Genomic DNA, 22,829 nt, shown 5'->3' with positions numbered 1-22,829 from the left:
AATCGTGGATTATTACATGAGCCACACAAGGACAGCTAGCAGAAGAACAGCTAGCCACTTATGCAAGAGCACTGGCCTGACACACTGTCTTATAAGCCCAATCCAAGGAAATAACCTGCTATGACGTTAAGATTACAAATTTTACCTAGTAACAGCTGTCACTCACCAGTCAGAACTTTCCAACTCCCAAAAGACATCATAGGCACCCATTAAGTTTCTTTTAATACAACTTAAGTATCCTGTCTCTTTTCCAATAAAACCCCAACATTTTCCTTTGTTCTTTCAGCGTAACAGAGATCATTCTGACCTGTGCATGTGTCCCAAATTGCAGTTCTAATCTTCATGTATTATTCCTAAACAATACCTTTTCTGGGAAAATCGTTTCTATATTTATTTAATATTGACATAGTCTTACAACTTTTTTTTAAAGTATTAGATCATTTCAAAATAAAAGGGAATAAAATCAGTGCAATAAAGAATAGTTTCCTAAATAAACATGGCAAACCTCATTTCTCCTGCTGCTGATTAAGGTATAATAACAGGGAACAGATTAACTCACCTGACTGAAACAACCATAAAACCTGAGAGAATATGTGACATAATGTCATCAAATGCAGTTGTAAATTGGTGAATTATAGAAGTTGATCCTTGAGAGGTAAAAACAAATGTGGGGAGCCTTAAGATGGCACCAGAATTTTGTCTTAAAGTTTACAAATCATGGCAAAAAGCAATGACAGAAGAGCTTAAATTGAAGAGCTAAAGCTTTCCTGAATTCATAAAAATAACCACTAAGAAGGATTGGAAAAACCATACTCAGGCCTCATATAGGGCCAAAAATAGTGCCTATTTTCAACAACCAGGGTGGAAGACCCCATTATTCAGGGACATCCAGTAGACCACTAAAAAGGATTATGACTCACTGGTGGAGAGATGTTAACCCTAGACTAATCACAGCTGTGATTCTGATTAACAAAGCTTAAAAAAAAGACTTGAAAGGATCAAACTCTTTCTACTTAGTTAAACTGAAGTCCATAGCAAAAGTAAAAATATTTATAGCAATACAAAAATACACTGCACCCAAAAGATACGATTTGCAATATTTAGCATCAAGTGAAAAACTACTGCACATGCAAAGTAACAGAAAAGAGAAATTCTATAATGAAAAAAAAATTTATTCAATCAAAACTGTCTGAGATGTGGCACTGATGACGGATTCAATAGACAAGAATATTAAAACAGTTAGTATAACTATATTCTATTTGTGGAAGATAAAGGGAAATACTGAATGTGTTAAATTGATGTTGAAGACCTAAAAAATAATCCAGTCGAACGTCTAGAAATAAAAGCTACAGTGTCAGAGGAAAAATACATCATTAGCAGGTGTAGGATCATAAATACTATTAAATGATTATTCTTACATTACTATTCAGATCTTTGATCTCTCCACCCACTTTCTCTTTTCTCTTCCCCACCCACTAGTTTCTGAAAGTTGCATGTTAAATATTTCAAACTATATCAAAACTCTTGATATTGGATTTTTCCCTGGAATTCTGACAGTTGATTCCTTATATGCTTTATGTTTATGATGGTTTTATGAGTTTGCTCAGTTGTTTCTTTTGCTATTTCCTTTTTCATTCTTTTCCTTTTTACATTAATGAAATATCACAAGAACAATTAGAAACTTAAGCTTCTTATGTTTCATATTTACCATTTTTATATCTTTTTTTTACATTTTTAGTTTTTTCAAATTTTATTCTGTGAATTTTTTTATCTTTTGACAACATATTGTTGAATTCTTTTAAGCTAATTGGAGAGACTTGTCTTTTACTTCTTGAATTTGTTTCTTTTTGTATTTACTGTAAGTACTGGTATGGGAACTTACTTTTGAACATTGTTTTTGTTTCTTCGTTTTTCTTTGTTTTTTATCCATTGGATAGCTGTAGTTTCCGCCTCTCTTAAAATCTGCATTATTTTTTTATCTTGATTGTTGCCCTTAATTTAATATTTATAGTTATGTTTACCCAGTGATTTTTTTTATACTTATCAATATATTGTGCAACAATGTAGTTACTACAACATGTTCTCATTTAACACATAACTACCATATTGATATTGTTCAAATTTTGCTTTCCAGGTTGTTGTGGATATAATATCTTGCTTTGGAACATGAGTCTTTTGAACAACAATAGACCTTCATAAACCATTTGATTAACATTCAATATTATATGCCTTTCAACATCTCTTGAATTTAATAATCAATTTCAAAACTCTGTTCAAGTATTTCCAAAATGAGTTTCTGATTGCCAAATATTTGGAAGCCTAATACACCTAATAATATTTTTATTAAACCCTAAAATTTTAATTAAAAATTGGTTGGTTATAAAATTTCAGGTTAAAAATTCTTTTTATCTATATATTATCCAGGGTAGGGCATATGTGTTAGTATAACAAACTGTGCAGAAACATCACAATAAAGTTTATTTCTTGGTCAGCACATAGTCTGAAGCAGATCAGGTTGTACTCCCAAGCAGCCCTCTCAACACAATGACTAAGGAATCTAAGATCTAGAAAGCAGGAAACTTTGCTTTTTTTACTGAAGTGTTCCATGAGTCTGAAAGGGTGTGAAGCACTTCCTAAGTAAAGATTAGTTGCACTAATTAAATAATGAAGGAAAAGTAAAGAGACATATGAATAAATAAATAGAAAAAGTTTATAAATTGTACTATTGAGGGAGTTAATATTTATAAAATAATCTGTGGTGTGTTTAATACATGAACGTATGCCAAGAAGAATTGCTGTAGGACTTTCTCCTAATTTAGAATACAATTAGTGTACATCTTTAACCACGTGTGAAATGATGCCTGGACACATGAATACATAGGGGTTTTTCTTAAGAATGTGGGAAAATGTCCTAAAATACTGGTTAATTGAGTATTTAGATGAGAATAATTGGAATATGGAGTGAACACTGAATCTTACTAACTCTCAAGTTTTCTGTCTCTTCTCTTTTTTTCTTCACTACTTCTTCCTCTAACTGTGCCCTATGGTTTACTTCTGAAAACATTTTCAATAGAATTATTGGGTAATATTTACTGTGGGTTTGTTAAATATCCAAAGTGAGGTGTAAATTACTTAGTCATTTGTTATTGTTAAATCAGGTATTCTTGCTTTTACTTTTAATTGTTTACAAGTAATTATAATTCTTGAAGGAGTATACCAATTAATAAAGGAATTAGTTTGACTACAGAAATTTGGTATCTAACAAGAAATCAGAACCTTAACCATTAGACTTCTTATTTTTTATTCATGGTTGTAATGAAAGTTCAAAACACAGAGTAAAGAAATGAAGAATATAGTTATATTTTCAAAGAACTTTCTAAGAATTATTTCCATTCCACATCATATTAATAAGGCACCCTGTCAATAAGTCATTGCCCAAGGAAGTAGTGGTATGTCCTACAGAGGCAAATTTTCTTTCATTTTTTTAAATGAGATTTTTATTTTACTGGTTATGAATATTCATGGAGTACAAAGCTTATTATCACCACTTGTGCCCAAAATGTGATGGCCAGATCAATGCTGGCGGCATGCTCATTACCACAAATTAGGATTATACTCTGTGTCCCCTACCCAATTAATCTCTGACCTCCTTCCCCTCCCCCAAGTTTCTCCAAGTTCATCCATGTTGTTACATATGGCAGAATTTCGTTCTTTTTGATGGCAGAATAGTATTTCCTGGCGTATATATACTACACTTTCTTTATCCAGTCATCCATCAATGGACATTTAAGTTGTTTCCATATCTTGGCTATTGTAAACAGAGATGTGATGAACATGGGAATGCAGGTATCTCTTTGACATGATGATTCCCATTCCTTTGGAAATTTTCTTTTTTATACATCTGATGCTAATCCCCAGATTGCTGCCCCTTTAGCAAGGTGAATTTTTGAACATTTCATATGCCATGAATTATTTTTCCATTTTGCCTAATCTTAGTCACCTCAATAATTTGTCAGACCTTCTGACTTCAGACACATGGTTGCATGCTAAAGAGACTGAAACACATCAGGAATCTAAATTTTCTTTAGCTACATTATGTCACCTCCATTGATTGTATATTTTGCATTTCCATGTTTTCTCCTGATTTGATTGACACATAGCATAGTAAATTGCTTTAGCTCTTGAATATATTTTCTTGATTATAGATTCAAGAACTCCACCCCCTGATAAGTGAGACTGCTCTGATTTTTAGAAGCAAATATTCTTGTAATTAAAGAAACACTCTGTTATTCTTATTTGGCAGTGTCAAGGAATAGTTTCTTAGGATTCAAACTTTAAATGTTATTAGCTTACAAATATTATCATTCAGTTTGATCTTTGAAGTAACAAAATTTTCCCATTTGAATATTGTAGCATTTAGTAAATGTTTATTCTATAAGAATTACTAACTATAAATCTTATTTTTAAACGTCCATCTGAAAGAAACCTAATTCATATACTGAATTCACATAGCAACATGCCATGTTTACACTCTAAATCATTTTCCTGAAAATAGCAAAGTGATAAAGAGACTACATTAAAAAATAACAGTTTGGGGCCGAGCCCGTGGCGCACTTGGGAGAGTGCGGTGCTGGGAGTGTGGCGACGCTCCCGCCAGGGGTTCGGATCCTATATAGGAATGGCCCGTGCACTCACTGGCTGAGTGCCAGTCATGAAAAAGACAAAAAAAAAAAAAAAAAAAAAACAGTTTGGCAATTTATTTACAAATCTGAAAATATGACTCTTACCTTTTACCTTGAGACAGAGAGGGTGTAGCAACAAGAATATGGATTCAAATAATTTGACAAAATAAAAACTTTTATTTATCTCTGTAGTAATTTCCTAGGGCAGCTATCACAGGTTACTACCACAGAAATATACTCACAATTCTGGATGCTAGAAGTCCAAAATCAAGGTGTCTGCAGGGTCATGCTCCCTCTGAAGACTCTAGGGAAGAACCTTTCCTCACTTCTTCCCATCTTCTGGTGGCTCCCAGGAATCTTTGATTTCTGTGGCTTGCAGCTGCATCATGCCAATCTCTATCTCCATCTTCACAAGATCTTCTACTTCTCTATATCTGAATATTCTTCTCCTTTCTCTTATAAAGAAACAGTCACTGAATTTAAGACCCATCCTAATCCAGTATGACATCTTCTTAAATAAGCATATTTTCAAAGACCCTATTTCCAAAGAAGGTCACATTCTGAGGTTCTGGATGGAAGTAAATTTTGGGGAGATACTACTCAAACCAATATAGTCTCCATTTATGAAGTAGAAGAAAATGTAAGAAAACACTTCAAGTACATGACAAAACCTACGGATAAATGATTTTAAAAGCTAATATCAACTTAGTCATCCAATTGTCATGAATTCCTAGTAAGACAGCACACCTGCCCACACTACCTATTGCAACACATAAGAGACATTTCAGTACTCTATGTGCTTTTGCTGAGACTTCCACTTTCCTAAAGTTGGCACCGTATGACTAATCACTGCAAACTGACCACTTTGAGGACTAATTATAAAAACAAAGCTGTAATTACAGTTGATTACTAATTCACCCCAAAGAGAATACCAGCACAAATCCTGTGTGGATTTTATTTCTGTTTACTTCACTCATTTGCAAGTGGGGTGATCTTATAATTTGTCTTCCAAATCAGGACACTTCTAAAAGTGCAAAGAAGCAATGTTAAGAATTATACTGAAATAAAAGGCATAAAAGAAGGCAGGCATCTCTGCCGATAATTGTCCCTCTGCCATCTTGTTCTGTCTGAAACCTGACTGCAACCCCTCCAGTGGAGAGTATTCCAACATTTTTCCTACTAAGGAGCCTGATGTTGAGGCAGGTGTTTTTCTTCTTCATTGTCATTTGAAAACTACTCTTTGCTGGAAAATACCATTTATTTCATAAAAGATACAATGTCGCATTATACAAATGAGATATCCTATGCTTTTGTGGTTATCCAATAACCCCCACGTCATTTCCCCATTTTTCTTGAAAATTTTATTATTCAGTTCACGATTTCTCTTTCAGCGTTATTTATGTTGTCATTTTAGTAACTAAAGATTTCAACCATATTATCTTGTCCATCTACGTCCTTGTTATTCATTTCCTTGGGTTCACCACTGCTGACAATATCTACAATTGTCAGCCACCCATTCCCATGTGAGACACCACTGTTATGCATACAAATCTTATTTTCAAGCACCTGCTCTCAAATCATCACCCCCATCACTCCAGTTTAGTAGTCAGTTATTTCCCCTTTCTCATGCATCATCAATGCATATATGTTAACAAATTGGACAACCTAGAAGAAATGGAAAAATTCAATTACCTATGAAGAATTTCTTGCCAATTTGATATCTGTTTCTATTATATATTATTCAAGTATCTGATGATAAGTGTGGTCCTTTCTGGATACTAATTTGTTTCTCATGGTGTTCTTGCCCCAAAAGGCCTGATTGAGATGTCAACATATTATTTTAGGCCCTCTTTGCTGTGTCTTTGCTTTCATATTGACTCAAAGTAGAACCTTTTATCACTGAGTTTTTATAAATACCCATAATAACTATTGATGGCATAAATCTGCTTTTAAATGTGCACACGTGAAAGTTAAAAACATTCTTCAGCTAGGCCACCTGTGTTGTCTCTGTGACAGTAACAATGCTAAGATGTTAAAACACTTGATGAAGAGAGTGTTTTCCTGAGTGGAGTCCAAAATGTAAATGGAGTTATAATATTTGAGCTGTGTCAAACTATCCATAACATGCTTAAATGTCCAAAATGGCAACATTAGCTCAGAACATTACAATTGGAATATTTTGCATTCAGTATAGTGTCAGTTACACTAGCATATTTTAGGAGTATTGGCCAGTAATGTTTTAGTTTACAAATAGAGCACAGGGTATCTCACAGAAAGCACTTGCACCATTACAGTCTCAATATATTCTGAAAATCTTACTTTATCTGTGACCATGTAAATTGATATGCTTTTCAGTAACCTTTCCATATATTTTAGCTTGCTATCCACTGCTCTTAACTCATCAGCAACAGGACACCAACAGCCAATTTTCCTTGGCCTTGGATCTTTTCACCATTGATTTTAATCAACAACTTTATGCAAAGTTAAACGAGACAGATAACATGTGATGTGAACAAATTATTACCAATAATAACAAATATATGCCAAGGGAGGTCAGAACATTTTTGAATTTGAATATTATTTCTATATATCAATTACAAAACTCATGTATAGTCAGGGCCAGAAATAAAATGTACCTGGATTTTGGCCTGCATGTGTGTGGGGGGGTGGGGGGTGGGGGTGTACCCACATGTACCCATGCTACTTTTTGATTGTTTTCTCTTTTACCATTTGTTCTATTTTATTTTGTCAAACAGCTTCATTGAGGCATAACTGATATATGAATTGCACATATTTAAGTCGCACAATTTGATGAGTTTGGATACATAAAAATACCATCCATGCTTCCCTTACTCTAATCCAGGTAAGAGTCATATTCATTACCTCCCAAACTATACTGGTGCTTTTATTTTATACGGTAAGAACACTTAACATGAGGTCTACCCTCTTGACAAATTTTGAAGTGCTCAAAACTGTAATGTTAACTAAAAGCACTATGTTGCACAGCAGATCTCTAGAAATTATTCATGTAGCATAATTATATTTATACCCATTGAATAACAAATCCTCATTTCTTCTCCCACCCCTGCAAACCCCTATTATATTCTCTGCTTCTTTTAGTCTGACTGTCTTACATACCTCATATAAAGGGAATCACCTTTAAAACACCTTAAAAAGCATAAAGTATTTACATCTTCAATATTTGCAGTATTTGTCATTCTCTAAATGGTTTATTTCATTTAGCATAATGTCCTCCAGGTTCATCGCTATTGTCACAAATGGCAAGATGTCCTTTTTTAAGGTTGAATAATATATCATTGTATGTACATATTACCTTTTCTTTGTCTATTCATCTACTGATGGACACAGGTTCTTTTTATTAAAAGAAATGCATAACAAAGGTAATATATTTATATAAACACATGTTATTTAGCTTTAAATTTTCTAATAGATAATACTTTGGATAAGTATTGTGTATGTGTATCATTATATACAAGTGTATAGATATAGATACAGATATACTAGTTTGGTCAGGGTTTCTTTTTTTTTTAAATTTTATTTTGTCAATATACATTGTGGCTGATTATTGCTCCCCATCACCAAAACCTCCCTCCCTTCCCCCTTCCCCCCCTCCCCCCCAACAATGTCCTTTCTGTTTGCTTGTCGTATCAACTTCAAGTAATTGTGGTTGTTATATCTTCTTCCCCCCCCGTTTGTGTGTGTGTGTGTGTGTGTGTGTGTGAATTTATATATTAATTTTTAGCTCCCACCAATAAGTGAGAACATGTGGTATTTCTCTTTCTGTGCCTGACTTGTTTCACTTCATATAATTCTCTCAAGGTCCATCCATGTTGTTGCAAATGGCAGTATTTCATTCGTTTTTATAGCTGAGTAGTATTCCATTGTGTAGATGTACCACATTTTCCATATCCACTCATCTGATGATGGACATTTGGGCTGGTTCCAACTCTTGGCTATTGTAAAGAGTGCTGCGATGAACATTGGGGAACAGGTATACCTTCGACTTGATGATTTCCATTCCTCTGGGTATATTTCCAACAGTGGGATAGCTGGGTCGTATGGTAAATCTATCTGCAATTGTTTGAGGAACCTCCATACCATTTTCCATAGAGGCTGCACCATTTTGCAGGGTTTCTAAAAAGTGTTTTTTCAACAACAATTTATCTAAAATCTTAGAGGTCACCTGGAGGTTGTTTAATAAAATCAAATACTAAATACATCAGCAAGAATCTGATTGTAATGACATAGTTTTTAGCATTTTAGCTTTTCTTCATTCTTCCACTCACTTTCTTTGGTCCTTCATAAGTATGAATGATAACATTAAGTACTGGACAAAACAATATTTAGTAGTACAAGATGCTCTGTAAGTAAAAGCTGCATGGTGATGAAATATCAGTTCCTTTAGGAAGGTTTGAATGGCATCCTCTCTGAGGTCTCATAACACTTTTTTCATATCATTGTCTGACTACAGGCCTGTGATCCTCAGGAGAGTAAGCTCTTTTGAGTATAGGTACTGGGCTTTCACACCTATTTTCCTAGTTCCTAGCACATGTACACATCAGACAAGCTTCTCAATCTATATTTTCTAAATGGACAGAAGGAAAAGATCACATAAGAACATAGCTGAAAATTATTTGCCTGAAGGATCAACCTTACAATCCAGACAAGATAAGAACAACTGTTAGAACTTATAACAATAAATATATGTCCCCGTTAAAATAGTCTGCCTCACAATCATTTCAACAGAGGTAGAAAAAACACCAACTTAAAAAAAAAACAAATGGGATATGTACTACATATAAGCAAGGGTGAAGGTATTTAATTCAAAATAAAATATGGCATTCTAGATTAACTTTATAGTTTCTGGATTATATAAGGTGGACACTCTATGGAATAGGTGAAGCCCTGATAACTATTAAAGTCACAGGAAAAAGGGATAAAACAACACAAAGGAGCAGGCAAATGTAAAATAATCAGTGGGCTATTGAAAAGGTGGCATTTGGAAATAAATAGTGGGTCAGTAGGAATTGCGTTGGCACTAATGATTTGATTACTAAGGAGATTGTTAGACACGTGTTTTTATATGAGTCATTAATAAAAAGATGGTGATAACAAATTGTGGTACCTGTACTTGAGAAAGTATGTGCTTGTGGTAGGTAACCCAGTGTATAATTCCTTGATTCGATGTAGAAAAATTTAATTTTTTAAGAATGGGATGCAAACTTGATCCTTCAAGATTTCTGAAGTATATCATTCTACTGTTAAGTTGTGATAACAGATTTTTCCAAGGTGCAGTGAAGCAGATGTTACGTACCTAAAATTATTCATGTATTTCTTTTGCCTTTTTATATCTCTTCAGTATCTCCCTTACACACATTGTATACATACACACATATGCATACAATAAAGTATTTGTTGGATGTGTAATATGTACTAAACATTTTTATGAAGACATAAAAGTAAATAAGACATAGTCTGACCTCATATAGCTTGGTGCCAATGTGGGTAGATGAATATACTGAAAAGTGTTAGAGCATGCAGCAAATGGGCTTAAATAGAGATTCATAGAACATTCTGTGGAATTCCAGAAAAAGGAGTACTTAAGATATTTACGGAAGGATGTTTAATGTCTGTGAAGCAAAGAAGATTTCATGGTCATTAAGACATACAAATGCAGTCTCCAAGAAAGAGAAACAATATACAGGCCATAAAAAAAAAAAAAGCAGCAATGACAAATAGAAAAATAGCACTTTCAAGGACTTGGGGGGGGGAAGGGAGCAAGGAGTGTCTGGAAAAATCACGTGTAAATCAATACAACTGCTTATTTATACATACACTCAGACATATGAGATTTTGAATCAAGCATGTACATTGATTTATTTTCTCAACATATTTGGATACACACGCTTCTCCATTTTTTTCCCAGTAGTAGTTAGGGATACTGGGAAAAGAGTACTAAGAAAATGCTTATTTTTCAAGGACACAGAAGAAACCTAGCTACTTCCTTACAGCAATAAAGCAACGAAATAATCCAATTCAACAGTGACAGGATTCTGTATTCCTCATCATTACTCCATCAAACATTTTGTTTATTTGTGAGGAAGTCATTCCACTTTCAAATTGGGATTCCGAACAGCTCTCATGAAATGGAGATACTTTATGCTTGAATTTTTATTTATTTAGTCAGTTATTTAGTTGGATACTTATTAATCACAGCCACAGTTGTCATTTCTTACTGTGTATGGGGATTGGGCTATTTTCTTCCTCCTACGCCAAGTTTACAAAAAAATTACAAGAGGGGAATAAAATAAGACAAAATATAATCATCATTTACTGATTTCAGTTCTTTTCAGAGAAGCATTTTGTCATTTTCTTTCTAAACACCTTAAAAAGCCTTTACATCTTCAATGATACCCAAGGTCATGTGCGTCTCTGCAGGCTACTTTTGATGGAATTTTTTTTCACGAGGTCTGACAGCAGAGAACATAGCAGTGGAGCTCACACCTCACCAGTGTAATTTGGAGTGTTAATTGGAAAGGACCTAGCTGCCCCTGTAATTTCTGCTCTCTAAGAATTGGTGACAAGATGTCCTATCCTTCCTTCTGAAGTCTACTGGACAGAAAAGGCGAGAATTGGGGGGGGGGCGTTCTGGGGAAGAAAGAGATAGACAGGAGAAGAGGAATATAACAAAAAAGTTTTCATTGCTTGATGAAAATAAATGAAAACAAATTGTATCACTTCTGAAAGTTTAAGCCCATGATCTAAAAATGGTTGGGACTAGTCCAGCTTCTAGTCAGGATATCTTTAAGATAAAGTCAAGAAGGAAACCCTAGAAGTTTTGAAGAAAGCCAAGGAACACCAAAAGAAGGGGACTTGTAACTTCTTAAAGGGAAGTCTATGTGAATAAAAGAAGCACCTACTTTTTTATTGCAAAATACTGCTCTGTATTCTGAAAATAATAGTTAACACTTATTCAGTGAATAAAACATGTCAGTCACCACAAATACTTTCTAAGTATCAACAATTTAGACCTCCCAAAACCCTAAGTGGTGACTACTATCAGCACCCCCATTTTCTAGAAAAAAAGAAAAAAAACATCTCATACACCTCAATTTAATATCCTATGGTTCCACAGCTAGTAGATGGTGAAGCCAGTAATTCATTGTAGGCAGCTTGTCTTGAGGGGCTGCCTGTGATTGATTACTGTGAAGGATCATTATTACTTCTCAGTTTTCTAAAACAGGAAGAGAAAAGCTCTTTATGAAACAAATTTTTTTTTTAGATGACCCCTTTGTTTGGCAAAACTGACATGGAATTGATGGTTTAAAAATGTCCACAATTTAAGTATTGACTAATCTTTTGATAATGTTAGACATTGTTGAGGTCATATACTTTGACAGAATAAGAGATGATGAAGGTTTGAATTCAATAGATTAAAATTACCATTGATGCCTCAGTGATAAGCATCGTTGAAAAGCATCTTCACACACCATCAATTTAGATAATTACTTAACTTGTTTATGCAATCATAAACTCCTAGGGTCTATGCATTGGATGTTTGAATCGGTATGGCAAAAATTCCTGCCAAAGGATTATGTAGCTTAGCTAGGACATCTTCTGTGGTTGAGTTTCACCACCTTCCAGAGCAATACTTTACATCCTTGGAAAAGATTGTTTCAAATTCTTCATTAAATTGAACTGAAACTATTTCCCCTGCAGCGCTTAAATGAGAACCAGTTCTGCCTCAGGTGAATGACTCTCTTAGGTGGATAGACATATTCACCTAACCACTATAATAAAATATAGGATAATTTTTAATCTTTTAAAAATACCTTTTAATTAGCAATTGTTGCAAAAATTGGGACTTGTAGAGCAGAAAATGTTAAATTATTTAAAGTGCTGAAAGGTATTCTTCAGTTAAAGTAACCACTCTTTATTCCCCCCTCTCTTCTTGGCAGCAGCTTTTGAATTGTACTCATTTTATACATCATTCTATAAATGAGGGGAAAGAGTGTTTTCAAGGAAATAGAACAGAAAACTTCCTAAACAGAGTTGCATTATTTCCTGGGGTCATGGCTTCCAAATGGCTTCTTCTTAGGGAGGCCGTCTTTTTCTCTTATCCTGCAAAGTTAGATTTGTGATTCCATCCAGACCAGAGAACCATGAGGAGCTTAATTTAAAAATTATATAAAATATAATCTAGGAGGTAGAAGTAAATGGAAATTTCTGTGGTCGGGAGAAGGGCCCTCTAAGCAAACCAAGACTACATGAGGGCAATGGGGTACTAGGGATAGGGGCTGTTGCTGGTTGGATGGAAGAAAGTATAAATGAGGGAAACTAAAAGAACCAAGGAAAGAGGCACTTTGACATTAACGCACCAAGTAAACACTTTTCTGCAAGCAGAAATATACTTGTTTAGATCATATGCTATGCAAAATGAAACAAGAAATTGACAACATTTTTCTCATAAGCATTCTCTCACTACTGACTACTAAATAGATTGAGAAAATTATTCCTGCATCTGGTCTTAAATTTTTATAGATGTTCCTAAAATGTTCATTTAGCTCACCTCTGGTAACAGATTGTGCAGAATGATTTATGAATGGGGCTGATTTCCATATCACTGATGGATGCTTTATTCATTTAATGATCACTGGCAAGTGGCAGCTACTATAAAACTTCAAGTGTTGCTAATAAGACTTTTTAGCTCTTACACTGTAAAATAAAATGTGGGAGATTTTTTTAAAATTAAAGATATAAAGGTAAAATCACAAAACAAAAAAAAACATGAAATAAGCAAAAACACAGGCTTTACTTTTTCCAGATACCAAGCATTTTAAACCTAAGATGGTTTGCATAAATACTTGACTGCTGTGTTTTCAGGCCATATTAGTACAAGATAAATAACACATTAAGGATAAATACTATAGTAAATTAAATATAATTAGGAAATAAATTCTTCAACAAAAAGAAAAAATTATTTTCAATATTATTTACATAAATGAATATTGTATCCAAGTAACTGATGCTTCATCATCATAATAATAAACTAAAGTTGAATTTAGTCTATGACAGATAGCATATGCTATCTTCATGTATTGTTTCATTTATTTTAGGTTTATGTAATTTTAGAACTTTGGGGTTATAAATCTTTTAAAAATATTCCCTTAATGTATTTTACTATTTTTGTAGAGAGGATATCAAAATCTGTGTGACTTTAAAGGTCCCAGAGGCCAACTAGATATCCTTCTCTATTCAGTAATTGAGAGGCTTTTGTCAAATTTACTCCCACATCAGTGATTTAGGATGGGTAAGGTGAAAAGAGTTGGTGCTTCACACTGTTTTTCAATTTGGTACAGGGTGTCATGTCACCAAAATTGGTTGTGTGGTTCTTAATGCCTCAATATTCTCATCTAGGTACAGCAGAGGTTGGACTAGCAGATCTTATACATTGTACAATTCCATAAATTTACATTCTATAAAGCCAGAAAGTGAAATGAGATAAACCATAATTCCACAACTTTAAAATAGATAAGCATGCAATGAACTGACATCTCCCTCAAAAACATATTACTGTCATTTTAAAACCACAATCATTAGGGCGTATACAGGGACTCAAATGAAATTTGTGAGCATCAGGTCCCAAAACAAGACCAACCACCACTTCCAGCTTTAGCATACATCTTATTAACTATGTCAGAGAATGGTTAAACAGAAAAGCATGATGGCCATTTAAAGATTTACTAATATAAAAAACATCAATTTCTTTATGCAGTGCCCAATTCCAAGACAGAAAAACACTCATAATCCTCATTGATTTGCTCTATAGTTTCCTTATCCGGAGTCCTTGTCAGTTCGATAGAATTTACTGTTCATCACAATTATTGTCTAATATCCATCACTTGCAATAGAATATAAACTCTTTGAAAAGTTAGTGTTTTTTTTCATTTATTTATCCTTAACACGGTGAAAAGTGGATGGATTATAGTACTTAGTATAAGTATATATACTTTAACAAATAAATGCAATTAGTTTTTCAGCAAATTTCTTTGGGGATCAGAGCATTGATTTATTCTTAAATTTTAAACTTAAAAATGTTTCCTCTATATAGATAGATTTGCAAACATTAATACTATTCCTAAAATTATGCATTCTGATTAATATTAATCTTTTATAGCTTATTTTCATCTGTAATAATAATGTATGTTCATAATCAACACTTTATTTCACAATCTCTTCAGGAGCCACCAGAAAGTTTGTGTGTGTGGTGTGTGTGTGTGTGTGTGTGTGTGTGTTTGTCAATCTTCGTAGCATAGTTATTACATGTACAATATGTATGAAAAAACATTTTTGTAAAAGGTGCCAGGGAAGTTCAAAAGTAGCTACACTGAAACCAAATCACAAGAAATTTGTCCTGTTGTACCTGACTTATTTCACCTTAGCATGATGTCTTCAAGTTTCATCCATGATGCAGCTTCTGTCAGAATTTCCTTCCTTTTTAAGGCTGAATAATACATCATTGCATGTACATACCACATTTTCTTTATCCACTCATTCACTGATGGACATCTGGAGTTTTTTTCAAATTTTGGCTATTGTGTAATGGGACGTTCAGAAGGATTTCACATATAGATGATGCTTGCTTAGAACTTTGATAGTCATTCTGGAATAATTTAGCAATGTAGACAAACAGATGAGCATGCTATAAGATTTAAAAAGTGAGAAATTACATGAAAGTATGTCTTGTTGATTTTCATGTAGCTATATTTAAAAAGGCAACATTCAAGAAGTGGTAGGTATATATAGAAATTCAGTGACAAAAATAAACATCAACTTCTTTCAAAATTCAGCTCAAAAGATGGTTTTACCTATTCATCTTGTCAGCCATCACCTTCTGTAATTCATCTCCTGCCACTTGGATGATCCACTTCTTTTGTGTATTCCTCCATAGATTTTTCAATTTCAATTTTCTTAATAATTTTATTTAATTTATGCCTTTTTATTAGTTTGATTTTTTTTATTAATTCACTTGCATTTTCTATTAGAAATTATGTTTTTTCAGTATAGGGGTTGCCAATTCCATGGTTATTTCAACATGGTAGACATTCGATACACTCGATACAGAGGCCAAAAGCCAAGGAATGCCGGTGGCCTCTAGAAGCTGTAAAACAAGGAAACAGATTCTTTCCTTGAGCCTCCAGAAAGAAATGCAGACCAACAGAAATCTTGATTTTAGCCCAGTGAGATGTTTATTGGACTTCTGATCAACAGAACTATAAGATAATAAATATACAGTTTTAATTCACTGAGTTTGTGGGTACTTGTTACAGCAACAATAGAAATCTAATACACAGGCTACAGGAGGAATTGCGCATTCTACAATTACTTGCTAAGAGCACGAAAGGAGTGGTTCTCAGCCTTGACTGCACATTAAAATCAACTGGAGAGCTTTGAATATTTGCACTGAAGGCCCCACCACAGCCCAGTTAAATCAGACTCACTAGGGCTGGGATCCTGACAACAGCACTTTTAGAGCTCCCCAGATGATTCCAACATGTAGCCGAATTTTGAGAACCACTCATACATGGCATACCACAGAAGATTATTTTAGCTGTTGATGCTACAACTGAAATATTAATGGAATGTCCCACTAGCCTATAAGTACTGTCTACTTCTGGATGAGGAAGTATATTATAAGACAAGTGAATCCACTTTCTCAACAAAACCTTGCCTTATTTCAAAGACGCTGATACATTTCTGAGAAGCTATATTTGCTTGCAGAGAATTTAATAGCATAGTAAATATTCAGAAATTTTCATTCTAAGCTGGAATTCTTGGGCACAGGTTGCCTGTATCTCATTTTTGACATGGGATTAAAATAACTTAATGGAGGAAGGATTCTAACAAAAGAGGAAAGGACAAGTATTTGCAAAGTGAATGGCCTTGGAATGGTAACATATTTGTGCCTTGTAAAGGTTAGAATCCCCCCATCAAAAATGTTGATACTCTTTGTAAAGAAAATACCCCCGGTTTATTTTTGACAAAAATAAATAAGCTTACATAGTAGAAAATAATTAGACTATAAAAATATATGTATTTTTCCAAAAAGTAAGTTTGTCTATTTTTACTTTATTTTATTTTGCTTTATTTTATTTTAAGTGACAAATAATTTTATATATTTAAGGGTATATTGTTATGTTATAATATATGTATACGTAGTGGAGTGATTAAATCATGCTAATTAAGATATCCATCCCCTCACATACTTATTATTTCTTTGTGGTGAGTACATTTAAAATCTACTTTTTTAGTAATTTTGAAATATACAGTGAAAACTATTAACTATAGTCACCATACTATATGCTTTATGCTTTTCAATTACAAAGAAGAGGATTTAAAGAGTGAAAGTTGTGCCTTTCAACTTGTATAGTTTTTTTAATATAGATTGAAAATGCAATTAACATAAACATGATTATATTGTATTATCACAAGATATAGAGCTAGTAATATGGGAAATGATTAATAAGATAGTTTAATAAGCTAGTGGCCTGTGTAAAGTACACTAGGCTGGAGTTAAGTGATCTGCACATTCATCTTGGTTCTATGGTTGACCCACTTGCTGTGATTCTGGGAAAAGACAGTGACTCAGAGAAAAAGCGTCTGCAAAATAAATGTGATATGTTGTAATGTATTTTATTTATATATTGGCTAAGTTTAAAATTCTGTGACTTGAGGACTGACTGAACATAATGCTTAAAATAAATACAGTACAGTGTTGAAAAAAAAAAAAACCCACCGTCTTTATTCACATTGCTTTATATTGTGTGATGTACCAGGCTATCTCCTGTTTACCATTCACATGGCACAATCCAGCACTTTATCTTCAAAGAATGTTGCACTTGCCTTTTTGATAAGTGTGGTGGGAAACTAAATATGTCCAATATGAACTAATGGTAACAAATGCTTTTACTGTTCTCTTTAGTGGAATTTTCTTGGTCAAATCATACCTAGTTAGTATTATATTTATATACAGGATATCTTTTCTTTAATCATGAATTTTACTAACCATAGAGAACCAATACATTCAATATATGTTTCAAGTATTTAAAATGTATAATTTTTATAGCCATATTACTGATATTTGAGAAAAATAAATGGTAATTGGCAGATAGCACATTTAAAATTCAGAGTCATTTCAGACAGGATTATAACTCTTTTGAAAGGAAGAGTTAATTGGGACAGGACCATATTATGGACAAATGGTCCTTATAGGCTCTGCTATTCTTTATAACACTCATGTTTTTGTCAAAGTCTAATTTTACATTTATGCAACTGATAGTTCTTTCACATTTAGAATTATTTTGTTGTCGTTGTTATGCTGTACCTTCTAGCTATGCAGCACCCCTTCCCTGCTTTGGGTCTGCATCCTCCAGAGCATTCATCGTGTTTAGAAAGCTAATGCTATCAGTTTTCCTAGCTATGCGGAGTAGGTAGAATTCTTTTGATTGCACTTCGTCCTGAGCTCAAGATTTTATTTTCTTCTGACTTCGAATACTTTAAAATTAAAGCTTTCAGAAGAAATTAAATCGACTTTATATATTTAAAAACATTTGCTAACAATTGTTGACATTTATTTCAGATTTTCCATTTAGCAGAAATGAAATTGCCCAGTAGCTCTGTGTCTGGTCTATTTGTAGTGAGTATTTATGTGCAAGTATGTGCATGGCTTTCTTATCCTTCACATTTTTGAAAAATTCACAGTTGCCAGCTGCTGTGAAACATTCCTTCTACCTGTTTTCCCCCCACCCATCCCCATAATCTATCATCATCATCCATAAAGAAAGTGCTCTATATTTTTTATAGCACCACTTGCTGTCTTAAGTGTTCTTTTGTTACCAAAATAATACTTGATAAGTTAGTTCCAATAAATGCTTCACCTTCTTTTCGTTACCCTCCCTTCTTAATCTTGCAGTGTGTTTTCAGCTAATGTATTGCCTCTTCCAGAAAGTTCTCCATGACTCCTGAGTAAGAATGAGATTGCCTTCAGCAGTACAGGCATACAACCTGGTAGTCCCTGTAGGGCAGTACTTATTACATTGCATTCTGGTGTACTCATTTGGGTTCTTTAATTATCTTGGCCTCATTAGTTTCTCTTTAAACCTAGCACTCACCTTAGTGCCCAACCCTGGCAAATGACAGAATAAAGCAAAGGCAAATGCTTGAAAAGTATTTTTTTATTTGCATTTACCTTCCTGAGATAATATTCAAAATGAACAAGGGATTTTTTTCAATGTAATTATACATTCACATTATAATTCATAAATATAAATATACATAAAATAATGACTTCAGTGGTGTTTGTTGTCTGTTGTTGATAAAATTTATGAACAGACGCTCCCCAATAAATTCACAAATGGTTCTCCCTTTCTCTTCTAATTTTCTCTTTCCTTGTCAAGATGCATTCAAAGCGACTTTATTAGTAATGCTAAATGAGTCATTTGAGCCAGATTTACTATTTTGAGTTAAGATGTATTCACTTCAGGATATTAATCTATTGGAGCAGAGGGATGTCAATTGCACTCTGCAAATGAGGTGCTGGTTTTCAGTACTGATGAATATCAACACACATACATGCAAAATCATTGACTATATTATTTACTTGGGTCTAAAAATAATTATGTAAACTTTATATTTTGGGAAATGACAGGACACTTTAATCACTAGAATAATACATATTATTAAGAGAGTGTGCTTATAAATATCTTTGGTAAATGCATTATTCAGTAGATAAAATAATGGAAATTTGCCACTATTATACCTTAGTAGAGCTTGTAAAATGAATGTCTTGCTTTTAACACTATTATTAATTTACATTAGTAGGTTTATGTGAGATACTTTTGGCTTAAGGTAGAATTGCTAACAAGAAGTAAGCATAAATTCTGCTTTGCAAAGCTTTAAATTTCTAAAGTTCAGATTTTGTTGTTGATATAATATGATTCTCTAGAATTTCACTTTACAGTGGTACAAGGGAAAGAAAGTACAGAAAACAGATACAGGTGCCAAATAATTTCCCTATGCTACAATATCAGACCCTCCCCTAACTGTTGTTTGCTAAACTCAAAGAGTAAACTGACCTCTATAACAGAAATCTCTGTGGGTTGCAATCTTAAGAAAGTTACCAAACCCAACAGCAGTATTAGTGTGGGACCCACTGACAGGATGTGCTGGCTGGTGTGTTACAACATAAAGTGCATAATATCACTTGTCAAACATTTAAACCTGCATCTAATCCAGTCTTTAGTTCTAAACTCTGGTTTATAAAAAACACAGAGAGGGACAAGTTAAATGATAACATAAGAAAATAATCAGACAAAACAAAAATATGAAACATTCTACAAGATAACTGACCCCAACTATTAAAACATTTAATGTAATGAAAAATAAATAAATAAAAGGAAGTGGAACTCTTCTAGATTAAAATAACCTAGAGAGAAATGTTAATAAAATTCAATTAATAAACTTTTAGATAATCCAAATCTTCAACAACAACAAAAAAAAAAAGGAATTGCAAAATATATATTGTAGGCAACTGAGGAAATAAAAGATGAACTGAATGTTAAATGATATTAGGGAGTTATTTTTAGTTTTCTTAAATGTGATTAAAAAAAACTGGAGTTATATAAATGCCCTTGTTTTTAGAAGACAATGCTGGATGTTTCATAAGACACACATGATAAACATAAGCAATCTATATGTTTTATTCTTTTAACTTTTCTATTTGTATGAAATTTTTTATAATGAAGAGCTGGAAAAAATATTTGTTGATGAGCATATGTCAATAATATTATTGCATACACTCTTATTAGTTAGGGACTTTTAAAATATCTTACTGAAAACTTATTGGGAATTGCTCTAAATAGAGAAGAAAACTTAATGAAATTTATTTCAAAGAAAGACAGACACACAGATGGCAAATGGCTCCATCTAAAGTTACCTGTGTCTAAAGCTGCTTTTTAAGTTTTAAAAGGGGGGAAAAAGAAAAACAAAGAAAAACTTTAGAGGACTTTGTGGAAAAGATATTAGTGTCTAGGACCAATCTCATATTTCAGCAACAAGAATAAAATAAGATAAAAATAAAATAAACTGATGAAACTTAATCAAAATAGGTATTGCCCCTCTTATCCCTCTGAGATGATGGCTTGTCATTTAACGTGTGTGGGCATCCTGCTTGCTAGACCCCCTCTCTTGCATTTCTCCTAAGAACATGCTGTATGTTGGTCGGTAAGCCATCGTGAATCACAGAATTCACCTCTTTTTTTCTAATTGGGTATTTTGTAGTCTGACATTTTTTCTCCCTATCTGTAATCTCTCCTATTCTGCATGAAATGAAGAGGCACTCCACCAGAAAATAATATATAATTTAGTCAGAAAATCTTATATGTTTTACCTACTGATCCTGGGTTTGGGGGCAAGACCATTAATGTTTTTTCATCTATAAACCGAAAAGAGTAATGTAACCACCTACCTCTCAGTGCTATGTATTTAATAATTTAATATTATTTTACAGTCTATACTTTTAAGAGAATTCATTTCAGCACATACTGGCCAGGCACTGGGCTGCTTTTCTCAAGGAATTTTATGGTCTAGAGGGATTGATAGATGTTAACTCTCTACAGTAGATTTAATAACCGTATCCTATGGGAACATGAAAAGGGACCAGTAATCTCAGGCCTCAGACTTGATATCTCACTTGATATTTGACAATCTAATAGGAATTGAGTGAGTGAAAAAAGTGAGTAAAGATGCTATGGAAAAATGAAATAACAAGTAAAGGCGGTAAAATTTAAGAGTGTCATCCATTCAAAAAAGCCCTACTTGGGACAGGATGCAGAGGTTTCAATAGATCTCAGGGTATAAGAGAGAGAAAAACAAGAGATGAGGTGAGATGAGGTAAGCAAGGTAAGTAGGAACGATATGGAAAAGGACCTTCTATTCTTGGTTTTCATTTTCAGCAATAACAATTAATGAAAATCAGTCAGTGCAGAGTAACTTAGGTTTAAAAAATCCTACGTCTCAGATAGCAATGTAGACTAGTGTTAAAGACAAGACACAGGATCTTGGATTGCATCTTTCATATCTGCATCCTCAGAGCAAAATACGATTTTTAACTCATAGTAAGTATTCAACTCTAATATTGGAGGCAATAATTAACTGAGATACCAAAGTCAGTGAAACACTCTGGAGATACTAAATACTGTTCTTCAAATTGAATGCAAGTGGGACAGCTTTGTTTATTGCTCCCCTTGGAATCCTAGCTTGTCTCCTATTCATTTCCCTCCTTCCCAGTGGGCTGAATACAGCACTGCTTCACTGCTCTATGAACCTTCAATAAAATTTTGTATTCAGAGCAGGCTTTGAGGAAAAGAAAATCTCCCTATAATATTCATAACCTCTTATTCATTTAGGTGCCTTGGGATTGGTAATGTCAATTCAAATAATCAATTTTACTCAAAAAATACAGTCAGTGAGAGCTAGCTGGGGGCTGAACTAGACACTGAACAGTCTGCTGCTGTACAAAGGCAGACATTATTCATTCATGGGAGGATTGTATTGAAGCATTAGTTATTTTTCACCTGCAAAAGTTTATTGATACAGATCAAACTTGCTCAGAAAATGGGTAGAAATCTTGAATATTTATATTATTTACGTATTTTTCATAAGCATGTTCTACGTAAAATAAAGTATTTTTATGATTCAGTATAATAAACAAGATGAATTAAATTAGATTTATCAGCAGCTTTATAAAAATGAAGCTGATAGGGTGTCATGGAATTTTGGGGCTGGAGATTCCAGTGAATGACTATGCCAACATTGTCATTTCTAAGAAGGAACATCACCCACTCTCTTGCTTAGGTTGGTGACTGCAAGGGTTGGCACTCGCAACTGTGCTTTTTACCTTCTTGTCCAAAGATCATTCAATATACTGAACTATTAAAAAAATTTGGAAGCTACTGTTCATAAAAATATAGAGGAAAGAAAACATTAAACTGACTGATTATTAAACTTGTTTAGATGTATTAATTTTGAGAAAACCCAGTCTTTTCTATCTTTGTTGTAGCACACCTT

This window comes from Cynocephalus volans, chromosome 4, assembly GCF_027409185.1.
Source record: "Cynocephalus volans isolate mCynVol1 chromosome 4, mCynVol1.pri, whole genome shotgun sequence".
Taxonomy (NCBI): Eukaryota; Metazoa; Chordata; class Mammalia; order Dermoptera; family Cynocephalidae; genus Cynocephalus; species Cynocephalus volans.
The sequence above is the reverse complement of the archived record's forward strand: the minus strand, read 5'-3'. Positions refer to the sequence as shown.